The sequence below is a fragment of the Apodemus sylvaticus genome, chromosome 14, assembly GCF_947179515.1.
Source record: "Apodemus sylvaticus chromosome 14, mApoSyl1.1, whole genome shotgun sequence".
Lineage (NCBI taxonomy): Eukaryota > Metazoa > Chordata > Mammalia > Rodentia > Muridae > Apodemus > Apodemus sylvaticus.
Genome location: NC_067485.1, coordinates 81527415 through 81535451, shown reverse-complemented (window position 1 = coordinate 81535451; position 8037 = coordinate 81527415).

Sequence of the window (8037 nt, the reverse complement as noted above, 5' to 3'; positions counted from 1 at the left end):
TGTGTGCTCTCTGGTTGTTTCTCTCTTCTGCTTCTGTTGATTGATTGTGCTGGGACTTCTGCCGTGCCGCACGCATGTCGGGCACTACAGGGTCTAGTTAGAAAGGCTCAGAAGGAGTTTGAATTAAATCTTCCTTTTCCTCCTCCTTCATAAGGCCTTCATGTTACAGAGCTGCAGCTCTGTACATCGTAGTATCATGTCGCAAAGTCATCTTTGCACCCGGCTTGAGGTGAGAATGCTTGCTTTCTCTAGTAGGGAAGTCTAGTGACTAGGCAGGGAAACTCAGCCTGAATTGAGGAAGCAAGTGGCCTGGCTTGAGCTGTTTGCTGTTTAAGACAGTTATGGGATTATGAAATATATGAGTATGGAATCATTCTAGGACGGATTAGAAATATCAAACCCAGAAGGCACTTGCTTGTAAGTGTGTACCAGCTACTTTGGGAATGTACCAACACAATCTGAAACTGTGAGTGCACACACAAGCAAGTGGAAGAATGCATACAACAACAATAAAGCCTAATTAAGATGAGCTTTGCGATCAAAGTACATACTGTATGAGTTAGGGTTAAATAATAAAGGTGAAAGAATTCTGTAATTGGGGCCTTTTGTAATTCTGTAATTGGGACAGTCAAAAGCAGCTGTGAAGTTTATGGCCGCTTTACCTTGGAGTCAGGCGTGCATATTAATATAAATAGTCCTGTGGGCTTCCAGCTACCCAACTGCTGAATGATAGCTAGTTCTGTGTCGTCTCTAATGCACAGAAGGTGCGAGCTGCCATCTTGAGTGCTTGCCTTCTGCCTTATGATAATGGTCCTCTGTACTAAGTGGCTTTTCCTGGCTTTCTCAGTGGCAGCAACTAGAGGATGCCAATGACACAAGAGGTTCCTTTATAAGTATGACATAAGGCCATGATCTTTCCCCTAGTCTCTAATTACATAAATCATCCCTAACTGTATTTGCTAACTAATTGTATATAACTGCACTCTTGTGTGGATTTTCGCTCATCAGATAGTTGTTTTTGCTGTTAAGACAGGTTCTTAGGTGCATGCATCCTGGCTGCTCTTGAGCTCACTTGTAGCTGAAGATGCCCTTGAGTTCCTAGTTCCGCAGCTCCCAAGTGCCAGTTTACAGGTAGGTTCTGCTATACTCAGCAGGGGGCATTGTGATGAATGTGGAATGACTTAAAATTTTTAGTCAACAACTGACAGGACAGTCTAACCGGTAAGGTTCAGGGTGATTTACATTTGTCGTTCTTTAGTTTAAGGTGGAGGGGTGTGTTCACGTGCTTCAGCCTGAGATATGAGGTGAGAGGAGGATTTATACAGTTGTTTCTCCTACTGTGTGGGTACCAAGAATCAAACTCAGGCTCCGTATAAGTGCCCTCACTCTCCTGTTTGTAATCTTTTGAAAACCCTTCCGAGTTTGGGGAGTTTTCTTTTACTCCCCTTCCCTAAGAGTCTTCCCGTTAGGTTAGGACTTGAGCTGAGAAAAGCACCAAGGAATCTTTCCTTGCTGAAATGGCTCAGCCGGTAAGAGCACTGACTGCTCTTCCAGAGGTCCTGAGTTCAAATCCCAGCAACCACATGGTAGCTCACAACCATCTGTAATGGGATCTTCTAGCGCGTCTGAAGACAGCTACCGTGTACTTAGATAAATAAGAATAAATCTAAAGAACAGATTGACAGCTAGACTTTGCAATGACACATCTGAAAGATGCAAATGAGATTGGCAAGTACTCACCTCCCTAGACTGAAAATCTGGTCACCCCAGTTACGTTGTCAAACATTTAGCCAAGCCAGGAGCTGGTGAGGCACACCTTTAATCCACACCCAGGAAGCAGAGCAGGGAGATCTGTGAGTTTCTGGGCCAGCCTGGCCTACAGTGAGTTCCAGGAAGTCAGGGCTACACAAGAACGCCTGTCTCAGAAATCTAAACCAAACCAAACTATCTAGGCAAGCTTGTTTTGCTCAGGACTTCAGAACAGTGGTGTTGGGGAAATGAGGCCACAATGGAGTGTCGAACGAAGACCGAGGGTTCAAATCTGCTCGCTGGCAGTTACATCAACTTGAAATTATTAGGAAAATTAGGAAAATAGCGTGTTATCTGTTTAAGCAGTTTTTAAAGTTTTTTTTTTCCTCATGATTTTAGAGGTTGGAATCTAAAGTCAAGGCACCAGCTTGTTTCCAGGTGTGACCCTGTTCTTGTCCATCAGTAGTTGTCTCCTGTTGCATGTGTAAAATTCCAGCATTTGTTATGTCATGTTCCCCACTCCCTGCTGGGGTTCCCTCAGCCTTCACTTACTCAGATTAAAGTACACCGAGCATCCTGTGAAGTTTTAATGGCTTCTGACACATGTTTAATCTTGTGTACTCATCATGATATGCAGAATTCAATTCACTACTATAGAAAAGTCTCTGTTTCACTACCTTTTCAAACCCAACCCCACGATCATCCTGGTAATGACTGATGTGTTTAACATTGATAGTTTTATGTTTTCTGGGGTATCACATGATTGGAATCATATGGCATATGCCTTTTCTCCAGACTGGTTTTTTATACTTAGCGCATCAGTGATCCCCTGCTGCATCTGAGCACAACCTGGACTGTGTGGTCAGGGTGAGATTCTGTTTGTTTTTTTAAAGATCCACCCATATCTTTTTGTGGCTTGATAGCTTGTTTCTCTTTGGTTTTGCTTTTTGAGAGTCTCAAACTGCCTTGAACTCTTGATCCTCCTGCCTCTGCCTCCAGTGCTGGGCTAATAGTTCTCTCCACACTCAGCTAATTTCTCATGAGCAGTATTCCTTTGAGCAGCCTGCACTGCGTTGACCTGGTGGGGAAGGACTTCTTGACTAGTTCTAGTTCTTGGCCATGAGTAAAAAAATAGCTGTAGTTTGTTAGGACTCTTCTGTCAGGCAGTCTGGTTAAGATTGCTTATCTGTTGTCACATGGCTGTAGAAACATACCCAAGTATCATTCATTTTTAGCAGAACCCATTTAGGGGAAAACTCTGAATTTTAGCGCTTTTTAGTGTCTTCCCTTGCCTTCTCAGAATCATCTGTTCCTGCCTCTGTCTCTTCATTTTTTTTATTGTCCCTTGTAACTTTAATTTTTTTCAAGACTTACTTTTTTTTTTTTTTGGATTTGTTTTTTTCGAGACAGGGTTTCTCTGTATAGCCCTGGCTGTCCTGGAACTCACTCTGTAGACCAGGCTGGCCTCGAACTCAGAAATCTGCCTGCTTCTGCCTCCCAGCGTGCTGGGATTAAAGGTGTGCGCACCACCACCGCCCGACTCAAGGCTTACTTTTAATGATGCTTGTTAAACCCTCCCTTTTGTCCTACCACCCACCAGAGGTAGTGGGAAAGAAAGGATGGATAGAAAGGGAAGTAGACCTGTTTAGAAAGGTTCTTTGGAACAACTCCTGTGTGTTGTCTGGAAATTGGCAGTTCAGTTCACAGGTCAGCAGCGGCAGCTCAATCCACTTGAAAACATTTTATGAATATACCAGCAGTCCAGTAGAGTCTGGATAGCAAACACGAATCAGCAGTGGTGGCGCTACCTAGTAGAGACAGCCAGGCCCCAGCCTCTGCTCGAGTCAGCAGAGGGACAGCAGGAACATGAGTTCTTGGCTGTGCCTCTCTCAGCAAAGTGAAGATCAGCGAAGACTCAAGACCAACAAGCTTTGTACAGCTATCCCTATCAGCAAGCCAAGCTCAGTCCTCTCACTGTTGAGTGCTGTTTATACCCTCCAAACATCATGGGTCCTCCACAGGTTTGTCACAGCTGACACCACTCTGCCAGTCAGTCCAAGGAATGGGCCACAAACCAAGGGGTGACTTTCTCTATGGAGTCCAGACAAATGGAGCTCAGCTAAGCAGTGTAAGGCTGACCAACGCATGCTTGTCCACTTGCCATTAATGAATCCTTCATCACGTGTTTGCTCTAGTGGAACCTCCCTTCTCGAGCCTGCCTTAGCCTTTCACCTGTGTCCACTTCAACTAAAAGTTCCTTCACGTGTCTGCCCCAACAAAACACCATCCAACACAACTGACTTGCCAAACCCTCAAGTTTCTTGAGAACCCTCAAGTTTTTGCTTTAGCCCCTTCTATTGTATTTGATTACAAATTAAATCTCTTTGCCCCCCAGATTGGTATGACAGCCCACTCGCTTTAGACAGGTTGTGGCACTTGCTACACTTGGCCACGCCCTTCTTGAGGTGTGACCTCTCCTCCTGTTACTGTGTCTGTTCCTGTTGACTACCTTTCTAGTGCTTAAACCTACTCTCCTGACCTTCAGACTCATTTTTTCCCAGCCCTCCTTACAAAAGGATGTCTCATTACATAGTAGACCTCAACCCCCAATCAACGCTGTATCTTATGCCCCACACTTGGCTACGTTTTCTCTTTACGTTTTCTGATAAGGTCTCATTTGGAGAAAAGCATCGCTTCTGAGAAACCTAGGAACCTTCCTAGAGTTCCCCTTTAATCTCAGTCCAAGTGGCAATCAAGATACACTGGTTTTCTTTTCCATCTTTCGTATTAGCCCAATGGGCTGTAGACCTTCCTCATCTCTGTTCTCGGCCGGGCATTGGTCTCCCTTCATAAACAAAAGTCTCTCATTTTCCATAGCCAGCTCCAGCTGTACCGAAGTGGTTCTCGGTACCTTTGGCTTTTATTACTGTTCTATGACACCCTTGTGAAGGAAACTTAAGGTTCTTTGGAAAGTAGTGTTGGATTGTGTTTTGCTAAGGTAAATATGTGAAGGAACATTTCAATGAGGCAGATAGAGGTGAAAGATTAAGGCAGACACGTGAAGGAATGTTTAGCTGAAGCAGACACAAGTGAAAGGTTCTAAAGCAAGCATGTGTTGAAAGATTCTTCGCCAAAAACACCCATGTGTTGGTCCACCTTACATTATATTGCATATTTGAGCTCCATTTGTCGGGACCCCATAGAGAGAAACCAAAAAAACTTCTGGTGGTATGCTGTAGTTTCTTGCTGATTGGCAGAGACATCAGCTGAGACAGACTCAAGTACAGAGGCAAGACGTGTAGAGGACGAGTGATGTTTGGAGGTAGTATTAAAAAGGACCTGTAATCCCAGCACTTGGGAGGCAGAGGCAGGCGGATTTCTAAGTTCAAGGCCAGCCTGGTCTACAGAGTGAGTTCCAGGACAGCCAGGGCTACACAGAGAAACCCTGTCTCAAAAACAAAAACAAAAGGACTTGAGGGACAGTGATGGAGACAGAACTTGGCTTGCTTGTAGAACTAGCTGTGTAAGGCTGGTTGGTCTTGCGTCTTCACAGATCTTTGCTTTGCTGAGAGAGGCACAACCAAGAAGTCCTGGCATCCCTGCCCATCTAAATCCCTCCTGCTGACTCAAGCTGATTCTGCTGAGGCCCGGCTGTCTCTGCTAGGTCGCGCCACCACTGCTGGTTCCTGTTTGCTATCCTGAATCCACCGAACTGGACTGCTGGTGTATCTATGAAGTCTTTGTGAGTGGATCGAGCTGCCGCTGCTGACCTATGAACTGAACCACAATTCACAGACAACACAAATGGGAGTTCTTCCAAAGAACCTTTCTGAACAGGTCTGCTTCCCCTGTCTCCTTTCTTTCCCACTACTCTTGGTGGGTGGTGGGCTAAAAGGGAGGTTAAAGTGTTTAAGAACCATCATTAAAAGTAGGGTTTTTAAAAATTACACCCCGCCTTCAATTCTGGCCAGGAAAGCCACGGGCTATTTTTGTTTATACTTCCCTCAGCCTAGGCTAGTGTCTCTTCCACTCTGCCATCCTGCACCTCGTGAGACACTACTCACGCAAGGGTTTGGTAATGAAGAAAGCCCCCCACCCTAGACTCCCCCCACGGTAACCACTTTTAACTCTGCTGGGTTGCTCCTGATATCTGCCATCTTTTCTAAAGCCATCCTTACGACACTGCCTCAGAAGACAGTCTGCACTCAGCCTTTCATTTCCATTCATGCTTCAGCTCCCAACAGCAGAGAATAAATCCTGAAAGAGACAACACTGACTCAAGAAATAGAAAAGGTAGTCCCAGCATTCCCAAGTTAATTTATTCAGTGGGGAAAAAAGATCTAGGAGAGACAATCTTTTTGAACATACACACTTTTTGTTGAGTATGCACTAGGCCAACATAAAAGGATAAACGGTAAGTAGAGAGATCGATATGCATATACATATACTTATACCTCCATTTAGGATATCAAGCACAGTAAGTTATGTTTACTTGGGAACATGATATCTATGCTTAAGGTCATAAGCTCTCCGCCTCTTGGCAGGATGCCCCACATGAGTCTACCTCACAAATTTTCGTAGTTTTGGAGTCTGGCTGCTGCTCAGGCCATAGTGTAGCAGCTTCCCCCCTTTCACAGACACCCACAGGCTTGCCCTCCTGAGTCCCTAGCTAACAGCCCTCCCAGTAGTCATCACACATCCTCCCAACTCCCTCTCTGGCCTCCTGCAGGGAATCAACCTGGCTGCAGGCTCCTATTTCTGCCTTGGGGCCCTGACTCCTTTCCTTAGAGGGTGCCCATGTACTTGTCTGTTTGTCTGTCCATGGCAAGCACAACTGGCTTTTGTTTTTGTTTGCTTGTTTTTTAGACTGGTTTTCAATTTAACTCTGGCTATCCTGGAAGTCAGAGATTGGAGTGTCTGTTTCCTAAGTGCTGAGGTTAAAGATATGTGGCATCATGCGAGGCCAATTAGGAACTTCGTTATCACCAACAATCTTACTCCCGACACTGCCTGGTGTCCCTTTGAACACCCCACCCTGCCTCCCAGCACCCACAACTTTCACTTTTTTAAACCTTGTTATAAATTAGATGTTTGAGTTGGAGAGATGGCTCAGTGGCTAAGATTACTTGTTCTTACAGAGGTACCAGGTTCAATTTCCAAGGGCACCCACACAGTGGCTCACAGCCATCTGTAATTCCAGCTCCTGGCAACTCAGCACCCTCCAGTGACCTCCACAGGCAACAAGCAAGCACGCAGTGCACATTTATGCATGTAGGCTGGAGGATCTCTGTGAGTTCCACGGCAGCCAGGTCTACACAATGAGGCCCTGTCTCCTGTGCTGTGTACGCTGTGGAGCTATGAGCCTTGCTGGTGACATACTCTGGAACTAGTTTTAATTGGAGTCAGGGCGAAAGACGACAGAAGAAAATGTGGATACCTTGAATTTGCTATAGTCTAGTTCTTTTCCTCTATCAGTTTAAGAACTGAAAGACAGGGCAGAAGGCACAGTTACAGAGAAGTTTACTGGCAAGGGATACAAACTCCTTGGACAAGGAGGGCCCCAAAGTGGGGATCCTCTGACTGTAACGGGGGACCTGGGTTTTTCTTGAGTTCAAGTTCCCACTCCTGATGACCGATAAGGCCCTAAGGTATTCTGGCCCTCTCAGGCCTGAGGATTGTGTCCTCTGTTTCACTACACTTTTGATGTTTAGCGTCTGATACAGTCCCCATCTCGGTGAGTGAGCATAATCAGCTGCTGGCTGGTTGGGGTCAGTTACCAATCAGAGTGGCCCCGGCCCCCCTTTTCTCTGTGGTATAGTGCTGTAGGCTGAGGGAAGTGACCCAGTTTCCCTTCTCCCTCCTTTCCCCGGGGCCTGCAGCTTTAGAGTCATGCTTATAATAACAGAAAGACTGTCATGTTCATGTCCTTGTAAAAGTTACTGAGCTGTGATTCTTTTACTATGTTTTTAGAATACAGTGACATCTGGATTTGATATTGTTTGGGCTGTTTCCTGGTAGTGACCACCTGTTCTCACACACTGTTCAAATACCTTTAGTAAGTTCTATTTCCCTTCTCACCCTATCGTACTTTCTTCTCACACACTTAAGTTTCCTCTCTAAGCAGAGACTGCACGCCATTTCAAGAAAAGCTAGATAGGTTTGTGGTTAATCCTCACGGGTCCCTGGATTGCTAAAACCTCATCTTACCTGACAGGAGCTAGGCTAGTAAGATTAGAATCTGTGAGCTAGGTACACTGCTGCTTTCTCTCAGAAAATGAAGAAACAAAT